Source organism: Triturus cristatus, chromosome 2_1 (assembly GCF_964204655.1).
Source record: "Triturus cristatus chromosome 2_1, aTriCri1.1, whole genome shotgun sequence".
Taxonomy (NCBI): Eukaryota; Metazoa; Chordata; class Amphibia; order Caudata; family Salamandridae; genus Triturus; species Triturus cristatus.
Window position 1 is genome coordinate 666691118 of NC_140581.1, and position 12146 is coordinate 666703263.

At 42.6% G+C, this 12146-nt stretch overlaps 1 long non-coding RNA gene across 1 annotated transcript in view; it reads left to right on the forward strand.

Moving 5' to 3' along the window:
- Positions 1-1888: 1888 nt before the first annotated feature.
- Positions 1889-12146, forward strand: part of LOC146865728 (uncharacterized) — a 38413-nt gene continuing 28155 nt past the window's right edge. The window contains exon 1 of the long non-coding RNA XR_014976685.1: positions 1889-1949. This is a non-coding gene — a long non-coding RNA (uncharacterized LOC146865728). The remainder of the gene's footprint in view (positions 1950-12146) is intronic.

Genomic DNA, 12146 nt, shown 5'->3' on the forward strand with positions numbered 1-12146 from the left:
CACAGGCTCCCATTGAAGTCAATGGGAGTCCGACCGAACGGTGTTCGGACACATTGTAATCTGTCGGACTCCCCAAATCTGATTCGGTCAGAACCCATTCCGAAACCGAGTCGGTCAGAATGCTTTCCGACCGACATTGTAATGAGGCCCCTAGTTGTATATGTGTATGCATGTGACTTTGAACTTGTTAAGAGTCATGCTTGGCTCTTGTGCCTTTGTATTATTCCACAGATGCAAAACCCACAGCAAGGTGGCTGTACATGAGAGTGCCAGGTTTGAATGCAGGCAACTTGAGTTTAATCTGTATTTACACTCTGCAACATAGTTTTCTGTTGCTCAGCACTCAGTGCAGGACAGCTGGATGCTATAAACTTACATGATCTAGCTTAAAAAGAAATGTGATGCAGGAGTGTGGCCGGGCTTGGATCTGCCTGTGCTGGACTTGGCAGAAACAAGTGTTGTTACTAAAGAAAAGGTGTCAGGTGTATTTATAAATAATTTGTAATAGCGAGGATTTAACTATTCAACCTGAACACAATACTGTTTGGCCAATATATGCTACGATTTTATATATCCCCTTTTTTTCTTTCTTTGTGAAATTCTCTAAGTATTCTTTGAATTCCTTTCCTACATTTTCTACTAATTTCCTTTGATTCTTTGTGGGTTTATGGGCTATTTGTGCATTAATCCCGAATGTTTTGTGTAATGGTATATGTCTGTTATCATTTATGAATTGTAAATATTATTGTTTGGTCCATTGAAAAATTGTTTCCATTGTATCTTCAAAATGTAAAAAAGTTCCACATAAGTATATTTAAAATACTAAACAAAAATAAAATACAATTAATTTCTAAATAAAATGATTTCAATCACTTTGAGTGGTACGAGTGATTGGTATATTTGAGTGTATAAGTCGCATCAGTATTGGCACTTTCTCGTTTTTGTTTTTTTGATGAACTTACACAGGCAGCAGTCGTTTTCTGGGACATGGAGTCGTGGATCCAGCGGCAGACACTCCTTGGAGTCCCTGGTTATGCCAGCGAAGACTGAGGCAACTCCCAGTAGTGCGAGACCAACTGCTGCACCTCGTGCATGGGGTAGCTGAAAATCAAAATGACTGCCAAGGTACACCGCTGAGGCCAGAGTAGTCTGGGAAGGGCTGCTGCGATTTGATTTCCTCATCCCCCACCAAGAACTGAGCTTTGTCCCATTCAACTATAGATGCTGTTGAGGAGGAGTGAATGCTTCTCATTCCTGATTGCAGGTAAGGGCAGGGGACTAGGACAGCCTGAAGAGGTACACAGGTGAGGACTGCCACTTGCACCTGTGAGATCAGTTGGCTTGTTTGAGGGCCGGGGTGCACTCGGGAGGCTTCTGCGGCTCTTAGCACTGGGGAAAGTGAAAGCAGCTCTCCAGGTCTACCAGCATCTGTAAGTGGGAGGGGCCCCCATGAACAGGAGGAACCAGAGCCACTATCTGAATGCAGCAGATTGCGAGCCTCGCCCCAATTGGATCCAGGGCTTTTGGACTGGGCAGAGTGTGGGGCCTGTCCTTGATGAGGTGGAGAAATGGCTGACTGAGGACGGGGACTCCTTGTTCAACCTCTCAGGTATCGCTCTAGCTTTCTCGGCTATAAAAGCTGATTCTGACCCGGAAGTGCAACACAGCGCAGGTAGCCCTAAGCTCTTACATTTTATAAATGCAGAAGTGTGAGGAAATTTAATCTTTGACTCCTGTTTTCCCTTGGCGATTTTATTTTTAATTAAACGTAGCTTTTACTGATGTTAGTACTTTCCGGTCCGCCGCAGTCCTAGACTGTTTGCTGGAGAGAATGCATTGCTTCTTTGACCGCTCCACTTCCGGTCCTTGTTTGACCTCCCAGACAGCGCTCTAGCTTTCCTAGCTGGCTATAAAAGCCGATGCCGGCCCGGACGAGCAGCGTGGCGCAGGTAGCCCTGAGCTTAATTTTTTTTTAAATGCAGCAGCTTGAAGCAATTTAATATTTGACTCTTGTTTTTCCTTGGCAATTTTATTTTTAAATGAACGTACCTTTTACTGGTGTTAGTGCTTTTCTGGCCCGCTGCAGTCCTAGACTGTTTGCTGCGAAGACAGCATTGCTTCTTTGGCCGCTCCACTTCCGGCCCTTGTTTGACCTCACAGACAGCACTCAGCTTTCCCGGCTGTAAAAGCCTGACAGTAATTCACTTAAGCACTCAAGGCCTTGATACCCCTATCAAAAGATGGTCCCCCATTAGAGAGGCTGAAAGGTAAAGGTATTGATGTAGCGATGACATAAGACACAGACATATCTCAAAAAGGCATACACAACCTCAGTTCCGACTGGTTCCCATCCCAGTGTCATGCCACTTATGGAACTAAAAGAGGAGGGGTGGCTATTCTCTTTGGCAGGGGGCTAATGTATGACTTAGAGGCCCAACTCCGGCAGAGAGAGGGCAGATATATAGGGCTACGATCACATTTTGGGCACCTACAAATTATGCTCATCACACTTGTGGCCCAAATGAAGTCAAGGAACAGTTTTTTGCAAACCTAATGTCCACAATAGCACACTATACTAGTGGACACATACTAATTGGAATCGATCCTCAATGTGGTAGAGGATAGAGCACCAAAGCAACATACCTGCCCCTCACCCCCATCCTCCCTACTACAGGGAATAGCAGATTTGGACCTGGTGGAAGTGTGATGACACCACGTTCACAGGACGTATACACAATCAGACTATTTCCTGACATCAATTGACTTACTACAGGTATGCAAAGTCTCTGATATAGAGTCCAAAATATTGTCAGATTACGCTGCGGTCAAGATTGAATTTACAGTGGCACTTACACAACTGCCATTCAATAGATAATGGCAGGTTAGTGAGGTGGCTCTTAGAGACCAAGTTGTGTGGGAAAATATCTGGGATGCCATAACATATTGCTTTCGGGAAAATACCACACCTGAGGTCAGTTGGTATACAATTTGGAAGGCTACTATAACAGTCATACGGGGATATTTGATTGCCCACACTGCCCAATTTTAGTGGATGAGCAAGCAGAAAAAAAAAGATCCAGACTGAAATAAAATGACTTGCGACCCAACTCCAAGTCAACACTTCCCTGAGAACATAAAGGGCCCTCAGGAAAGCCAGAGGGAAGCTGGAGCAAGTGGTGATGTAAGAGGCAGCCAAGAAATGTTGGTATATTAAAGAGAATCACCAAAGTTAAAAAGACTTTTGGTCTACATGCTCAGACTACTACATACTAAAAATCAAATTAAATCAATAAAAGATGTGGAAGGGAAGATCCATACTAAAAACCAGGATATACGTTCCATTTTCACAGAATACTACTGCACTCTGTTTACCTAACCATGCCTTAACTCGGATACCCAAAATGAATACCTGGAGGGTTTTGAGTGCCCTTTGTGGAGGAATGATTTTCTGAAGCTGGAGGAGAATATATTTGAGGCAGAGGTATTAATGTGATAAAATGCTTCCCAGGCCATAGAGCGCCGGGACCAGAAGGCTTCCCAGCATCTTTTTACAAGACCTACTTTGATCTTTTGGCAGTGCTGATGGCCACAGTCTTTAACTGTATTTGTCACACCAGCACAGTTACAAAGTCAATGTTAGAATCCAGGCTGATGCGAATTCTGTGATACGGATCGCTCGCTCTCCTCCTCGTATAGGCCAATTGCCTTATTGAATGCTGATGTTAAAATATTCATGACAATCCTATGGACCAGAATACAAGAGCTTTGGCCCAAGATTATTTCATGACAACAGAGTGGGTTCATAAAGGTGTGACATGCTAGTGACAATACCAGACTAGCGGCCCTATTGATAGAGGCAACAGAATGACAAAAACAATTGATGGTCCTTCTTTGGCTGGGTGCGGAGAAAGCCTTTGATAGAGTTAATTGGTCATTAATGTTCACAACCTTTCAAAGAACTCCACTGGGCTCAAAAATATCAAAACGGGTTATAGCTCATTATAAATCGCCGAGACAAGGATAAGGATAAACTGGGAACAATCGCCGAAAATATAATTAACTAGGGGTACACGTTAGGGGTACATTTTTTCCCCAGCAATGTTCACTCTTTCAATAGAACCTCTTACACAGAAGACACAGCGTAATCCTGCCATACAAGGTATAAAGGTGGATACTCCGGAGTTTAAACTGGCCCTGTAGGCGGACGCTGTTATCTGCTTCTAAACAGATGCCACAAACTCCTTACCAGCCTTCAATGGGGAACTGGCTTCTTTTTCCCCTGCTTCCGGGTTCAAGGTAAACCTGACAAAGTCAACGAAACAGCGTAGCAGGGTAACATCAGGAAGCCCAAGCACTGCTCGAGCATAATGACTTTGTGTAGACTAGCGATCCCCTCCAATATCTAGGCATTCATCTAATGCAGAAATCAAACCAGCTATATATAGCCAACATTCCCCTGGCTTTGCCGACATTATTGAAAGACCTTTATAGGTGAGGCAAGGTCAAAATCTTGTGGCTTGGGCGAATGATGTGCATTAAAAGTAACTTCTTACCCTGGGTCCTCTACATTGCACGGTCCCTCCAGCTGTATATGCATGACTCCAACAAGCCTACAACTGTTTTCATTTCTCCTGAAGAAATATTGCCTTAGAGTCCCACAAGCCACCCTATTGAAGACTGTAGCCCAAGGAGAATGGGGCCCCTCTAATATTAAAACCTACCTCCAAGTGGCACCTATTCACCCTGCATTGGAATGGAATCATTTCAGCTCCCAAAAGGGATTAATTCATGTAGAACAGACCTTCTCAAAAATCTCCCTTCACTGTCTGCAGTGGCTCCCTTGGATGGCAAGGAACTGGACCCCTCCACCCTTCCCTTCCACAGTAGTACAGAGAAAGGGCTCTACAACCTTTCCCTCTGCAATGCCCCCTATCACTCATAACCCAGATTTCCCACCAGACCTTCAGGACTCCAGATTTACAGAATGGAAAAACATGCATCCTGATACACTGGGAGAGGTATATTTAGAGGGAAGAATCGTTACAAGCAAGGTAATTAGGGAGAATTAGAGTCTAGACAGACGGGACCACTACTGATCACACAACTATTACATTGGGTGGGTTCTAGGGAGTTGGTCCCATTGGCCTGGAGGGAAACAACCAGCATCTACTGGGAGGGGGGCGGGCACGTGTGAAAATAATATTCAAAAAAAGTTAACACTTAACCAAAGACGAACACGATGTCCTCTGCTACGGACTTCTTCTTCTAGTAACTGAATGCTGCATCTTACTTGACCAATCCTGGCGCTGCTCTAAGCAGCATGAGAGTAGCGACCTGATTGTAGGAAGCGGCCTCACACGGGGCTCCACAGCGCTCTGGAGGCCTGCATTTACTCTAACCCAGCTTGTCTTAAGACAACTGTGTTAGAGATATTTAAAGTGCGTATGTGTGGCTGGCCGTCGCATGACAGATGGCCAAAAAGACACTTTAAATAGTGCTTAGATTGCCCACACTCCTCCCTGATGATGTCACTCAGCAGGCCCCGCCCCATCCTGATGGTCTGTATGGAGTGGGGGATGAAAAATTGAATGGTAATGAATTGCTTTTTTTTCATCACTGGGGCTTTGGGGGTAATTTAAGTGGGGCACACTCCACCGCTCCAACGGAGAAACAGTCCCTGGAAACAACACTGATTGAAGGCTTCTTTGCAAAATAAAATACTACACAAACACATCACCTGGCTCAAATGCTCTTTACTGGACGTATATCTTACCCATAAGCACAAATATATTTCACAATGGGAGCGAGACTTGGGGAAAGAGATTTCGGAGGAGACTTGGGTCAATATTTGGCAGAGAGCCACGAAAGCCTCAAGTAGTGTAAACAAAGAGAATGCATTAAATTGCTGACATGTTGGTACCTCTCTCCCACACAGCTACATGCCATCAGGGTTGTGGTGAGAGGGACGCTTTTATACATATGTGGATGAGCACGCATACTAGGGGAGATTTTGACACATATTCGCCAGATCACCAGCACTCAGCTCCCTCTTGGTCCCCTCATAATACTGCTAGGCGACCCAGGTGATGACTCAGTGGCGTAGCAAGGTGGGGGCGGTCTGCCCCGGACAGCATGAGTCTTGTGGGCGGCGCTCCCCCTTTTACATGAGTTTGCTGCAGTGGCTGCAAACAGAAAACTCATCGGCAGCACCCCCCCGCTCTTCAGCGCGGGTCGTCAAAGGCCAAGATACGCCACTGTGATGACTCCATTTTCTCAATAATGAATCACATAGGTACACTGATTTTGTAGCTTCTTATAGCAGCTAGATTGGCATTAGTGCAGGTTTGGAAACAATCCTCTACACCCATACATATGTGGTGGAGCAAGATTAAGCCTATTTATGCCATGGCAAAACTATTAAACTATTAATAATAGATGACAGGTGAAATTTAACAAAGTTTGGAAAGCATTCAAGACTTACAGGACAAGGTCAGAGGCCTCGGACTCGCCTCACTGGGCCAAACCATAGTTAGTCACGTGGGTGGAGTGAACACCAGTATGGTGGTAGGGGTAAACACGGAAACACTATACTCTAATGATATATCTGTTACTAGGCGATGATGTCAGTAACGGGATTCATGTACTGTTTGTTGTGATGAGTTTTCGTTTTCTTTTTTTCTTTTATTTCGAGAGCATAATATACCTCACTTGTGCAGAACAAAATTGAATAAATAAATTGTTTAAAAAAAAGTGGTGCAACACTAGTGTGGCGTGAAACAATACACGTGCAGTTTTTACTTTCAACACTTGTCTTGCAACCTGCCTTTTAGGTAGCTAAACATCTTTTAGATTGCTGCTTCCTTTCCATGGCCTAGATTAGGGACTGAATCTTCCTAATAGAACCCGGTCTTCTAGTAGGCTGGAATCTGGTTGTGTCTGTGTATGGAGATGCCCTTCTCCTGTGCGATAATCCATACATAGCTAGTGCACTTAAGCGGGGATTAGGATCCACTCACCCCATTCACGGGACAAGACATTTCATAGCTGCTCTAGTGAATGCACAGATGACCAGTACTTACTAACAGAAACACTGGCTGTTATCCCTGAATTGAAGCATTGTGGGTCCTACACGAAAGGTGTACAAAAATAGAGAGAAGGTTAAAACACATGCTATGAGGGAGAAAGGCTTTCTGGTTTTTACAGATGCTTATTACTGGTGTGTTATGATTCATTAATTCCTAGAATTCAGGAACGGCAAAGAGTCCATACCTACGACCAATAACAATAAAATAATACTCTGATAGCTTCAGCTTGTTGGGTGTAGTTTTGTGGTTAGGTATTACAGTAAAGAAGCATTGACAATGTCAATAGGTCTGACTTGGCAAGGTAGTGCAACCCATTTTAAACATATTATAAGCCTATGCCACAGAATGAAAAGAAAGAAAAAGAAAATATGCCACCATCTATACCTAATTGGCATATGCTTGTAATAAAAAATGGAATGTAAAACACATTGACTGATGAGGCTTTTTGCCATTTATGTTTGTTTAGAAATAAGCCTTTCACTTTTGTCCTGATTGGGTTTTTATTATTAGGAAGAAGACAATAAGAAATCATGACCTAATGAAACAATCAAATCCCAGGCAGCTACAATGTTCCAATGCCACTTAAGCGCTTACAGAATCTTTAAAAAGTAGGTCAAAAACAAATTCCAGAGTACTGGAAGTGCAGGCAAAATAAATAACAGATATTCAAGGTTATTATGAAAAAACAATATCAAAAGTACACTTTAAGCCAGCTTCATCACTGAAGACAACGAAACTTTTTGTAGGTGGATATTAACAATCTGCACAGACTTCGTACAGTCACTCGAAGCAAAGGTAGCCAATGGCACTAAATGAGCAGCCGCAGCATGTGCTGTTGTTCCTTCATGTCATTATACTTTGGAGGTAATGTATCATGATTGGGGTCAGGAAGATGCTGTTATTGTGTTCTTGTCAGTTTTGTTCAAGGTAATGCTGGTGTGGTAAGACAAAAGTAAGTAATGACAATTTACCAGACCAATGAATGAAGCCCACTGAGCAAAAGTCCATTTATATGTGTTTGTCGTGTAGGAATTAGAAATAACAATACCTAATAAATGTGAGACTATCATCTTGATGATACTTATTTTCTAAACCCTAGACGTATCATCAGATCTGTGTCTAAAGGGGAAATCCAGAAAACCATTCAGGCAATGAAACCTACCACACATTTGACTATCCCATTCCCTCAGACCTACTGAAAGACTTCCTCCAATCCATCACTCCCTTATGGCTGAAAATTGTAAATGCATAACTCAAACAAGGATACCTCTCAGAATGCCTGAAGGTGGAATAAGTATCTCCCCTACTAAAAAAAAAACAGTATCTGACCAGAAAGACTTAAACAGCTTCTGACTTAAACAGCTTCTATCCATTCTGCCTTTCCTGACTAAATTGGTAGATAAATGCGCCCACGATCAGCTAAGTGAACAAATAAGAATTTCGACCTCCTAGATAAACACCAATCAAGCTTCAGACCTGGACACAACACAGAGGTCGCCATTCTAAACATCCTAGATGACATACAAACATCACTAGAACAAAATGAATTCTGTCTCCTAATACTTCTAGATCTATCAGCAGCGTTTGACACAGTCAGTCACAAATACCTCATAGAAACTCTTGAAATCAGGAAGGGCGTATCAGGAGTTGTCCTTAACTAGTTCACCTCGTTCTTGCAAAACCGACAACAAAGAATCAAAATAGGCACCACCCAATCTGATGTAGCAGGCATCGACTGGGGCATTTCACAAGGATCTACAATCTCACCAACGGTCTTCAATCTATACATGGAACCACTAACTAAAATTATTAAACAATCATAAATCTCATGCCACATGTATGCTGATGATGCTCAACTCCACATCAAACTAGCCGCTCAAGAGGCTATCCAGAGACTGGATGAAGCCCTGACGAAAACACAGGACTGCCTGGCACACAACCAGCTGAAACTAAACCTGCTGTAAACCGAATTCCTTTTTTTCTCCCCACCCTTTAAAGATCAACAACCTCTATTGAGGTTTCTTAACATCAAATCTCTAAATAGCACACCAACCATATGTGAATCCGTAAAATCACTAGGCATCACACTAGACTCAAATCTAAACATGCGAGCCCACATACAAGATGTCACCAGAATCGATAGGCTACATCTGCAGCTTATAAGAAAACTGAAACCATTCATTCTGCCAGCTGACCTACAAACAGCTGTTCAATTTCAGTGCTCTCGAGACTGGACTATGGGAATGACACACTCATAGGTCTACCCAAAGCCATCCTAGCCCCAATGCAGGTGACATTAAATGTAGCAGCAGACTTTTAACAGGCACATGTTGCTGCAATCACATCTCTCCATCACTCAGAGCTCTCAACTGGCTCCCAGTTGAAGTCTGAACCCATCATCCCAAATGCAAAAATCGCAAATTGCGATTGCATTTAAGGTATTGCAAATTGCGATGCCTTAAATGCAATGCAAGATGCCACTTAAAATAGAGATTTCGCTATTAGGGGCTGCTAATTACCAGAAAATTATACCTGATGGTAAGTAGCGAAAACTTTGAAAAATGCACTACAGTGCATTTTTCAAAGTTCCAAGTTACACATACACATGTCCTTGGGATACGTGTGTGCACAACATGTGTTCACATATCAATTTCAGGGGTGCAACAGGGTGACCTTTTGGCACCCTTGCCCCCTTGAAATTGCATGTGCAATTTGCGAGTACCTATTGGCTAATTGCGCATGCAATTTTTATTGATTCCTATGGGCCTCTAGGCCCATAGAAATGAATGGGTAGGAATTCCTTAATTGTGAATCACAATTTGCGAGTCGAAATTAAGGAATGTTTAGGAATCGCTATTTTTTTAGGGATTCCTACATGCATAGGCATTTGCAATTCCTTATTAGCGAATCATTATTTTTCGCTAATAAGGAATCACAAATGACATTTTTTATGCATGTGGGGGAAAGCCCTTTACAATTCTGGCCCTAAATACATAGCAAATAGGATCAAGCTATCAGGAGGTGTAAGAGATTCTAGGAGTGCTAAATCCCTCATGCTTGAACCTCTCTGATTCAAACAAAGGAAAACCCAGGTCTCACTTTCGCCAGATCTGCCCCCAAAATGTAGAACTCCCTACCACCCTCAATGAGAGCAATTACTTCACTCAAGCTTTTCAAGAAGGAAGTCAAAAATGTTCTACCAAAAAGACATGTTGCATAAAAGAACAAATTTGAAACTTTTATCTCCCCCTATTTGATACTGTATCCTACAGTGTTATACCTTGCTAGTCGAATTTCCGGAATAATGTGTCCTAGTTTGTTCTTACCGGACTGCAACCCTCAGCTGCCCTCTCTATGTACAGCGGTCTGATGCCAAGAGGTTCAGGTTTGCACTTTATAAAACACAATAAATTAATATATATTAGCTGAAATAGTTACAACAGATACCAGCCTTTGACCTTCGGGTTGCTACTAATTTTCACAAAGGAAACATTAACCCGGAGACCTATCTTAATAGTTACATCCTGTGTAAAAACGCATCAGCTGGTTAACTAGGTCAGTGATTAAAGAATCCTTGGCAAGAAAGCACTACTTATTTAGCAGGTCGAGGCATCCAATACTAGTACAATGGCTCATGCTGTCAATGTAGTGTACTGCGTATCATTAATAAGTCAAAGGGTTGAATCATCTTGGGTTCGCGGGTTCATGTCTGGTTAGCAGAGATCCAAGTGTAGCCTGGGTTCATATATATTTAGAACAGTGTGTCATGCAGAGCACAAACTCCACTAGATCTGCAGCTCCTGCTTTCACCAGCATGCAGGGAACAGTACATCGTTGTTAACCCGCTGTGGGGTAAATTTTAATTTTATTTCTGCTGGTGGCAATAAAATGAGTACCATCGATAGAGGCAGTCATAACACCTATTATTGTGCATTGAAAAACAATAATGGTAATGGAGACGCATCTGTCTTATAAGGATCGTGGATTGTTAAAACAATTAGATTTTGAAGTGACAGTGTGTTCAGCACAAAGTGCCTCAATACGGGGGGTCACTATACTGAAGCACAAAAGATTTATGGGGGTAGTCTGTAAAACAATGTCTGATAAAAGTGAGAGATGGGCCATAGCACAGATGACGATAAAGGGGAAGAAATACGTATTTTGCTCACTGTATGGTCCCAATATAGACGATCCAACTATTATTGACGTAATAAATATTAAAATGCTGAACTGGGAAGGGGAACGGGTGGTGATGGATGATTTTAACTGTATTATGGATTATGGGATTGACACAACAAGACGAGGCGCATTTCCTAGGATGCAAAAGACTAGGGCTGAAATCGGGGAATTGGGTCGGTTACAGGCCATTAGGAATGTGTGGAGAACACTATACCCAAACACACCAGTTATACTTATTATTCTGCTCCACACAAACTATATTCTCGAATAGACATGGCTTGGGCATCAGATCAAATCCTATGGTCGGCTGATATGGAAATTTGTCCAAAAGTCACCTCTGACCATAATCCTGTCCTCCTTACATTTAAAATCTTTGATGAGATCAAGGCGCCTAGATCCTTCTCGTTCCCTAGGTATTTATTATCAGACGAGGAGTATGTGGTCAGGATTAGGGATCAACTTAAAATATATTTAAAGGAAAACATAGGGACAGCTTCTCCCATAGTGGTCTGGGATACTTGTAAGGCATTCATCAGAGGCTCTACCCAACAATATATTTGGCGGCAAAATAAAGACCGAAGAAAGGCAATTAAAGATACAACTCTAGCGATATGTGTGGTAGAAGACCAACACGCAGAGATATAAAACATATGTTCATAACGTGCCCAGAACTGACAATATTCTGGCAGAAGGTCGCAATGTTTTGTCTCAGAAGCTGGGGATAGAACTACATCTTTCGACTATGGAAATTATGTTGGGATGTAGGACTCCGAGTACTAAACGCAATGGCTTACTAGCTAGTCTATTGGTCTCGGCAAGATTAACAATTGCCCGGGTGTGGATATCACCAAAACCCCCTTCTGTTATGGATTGCTGGCTGTT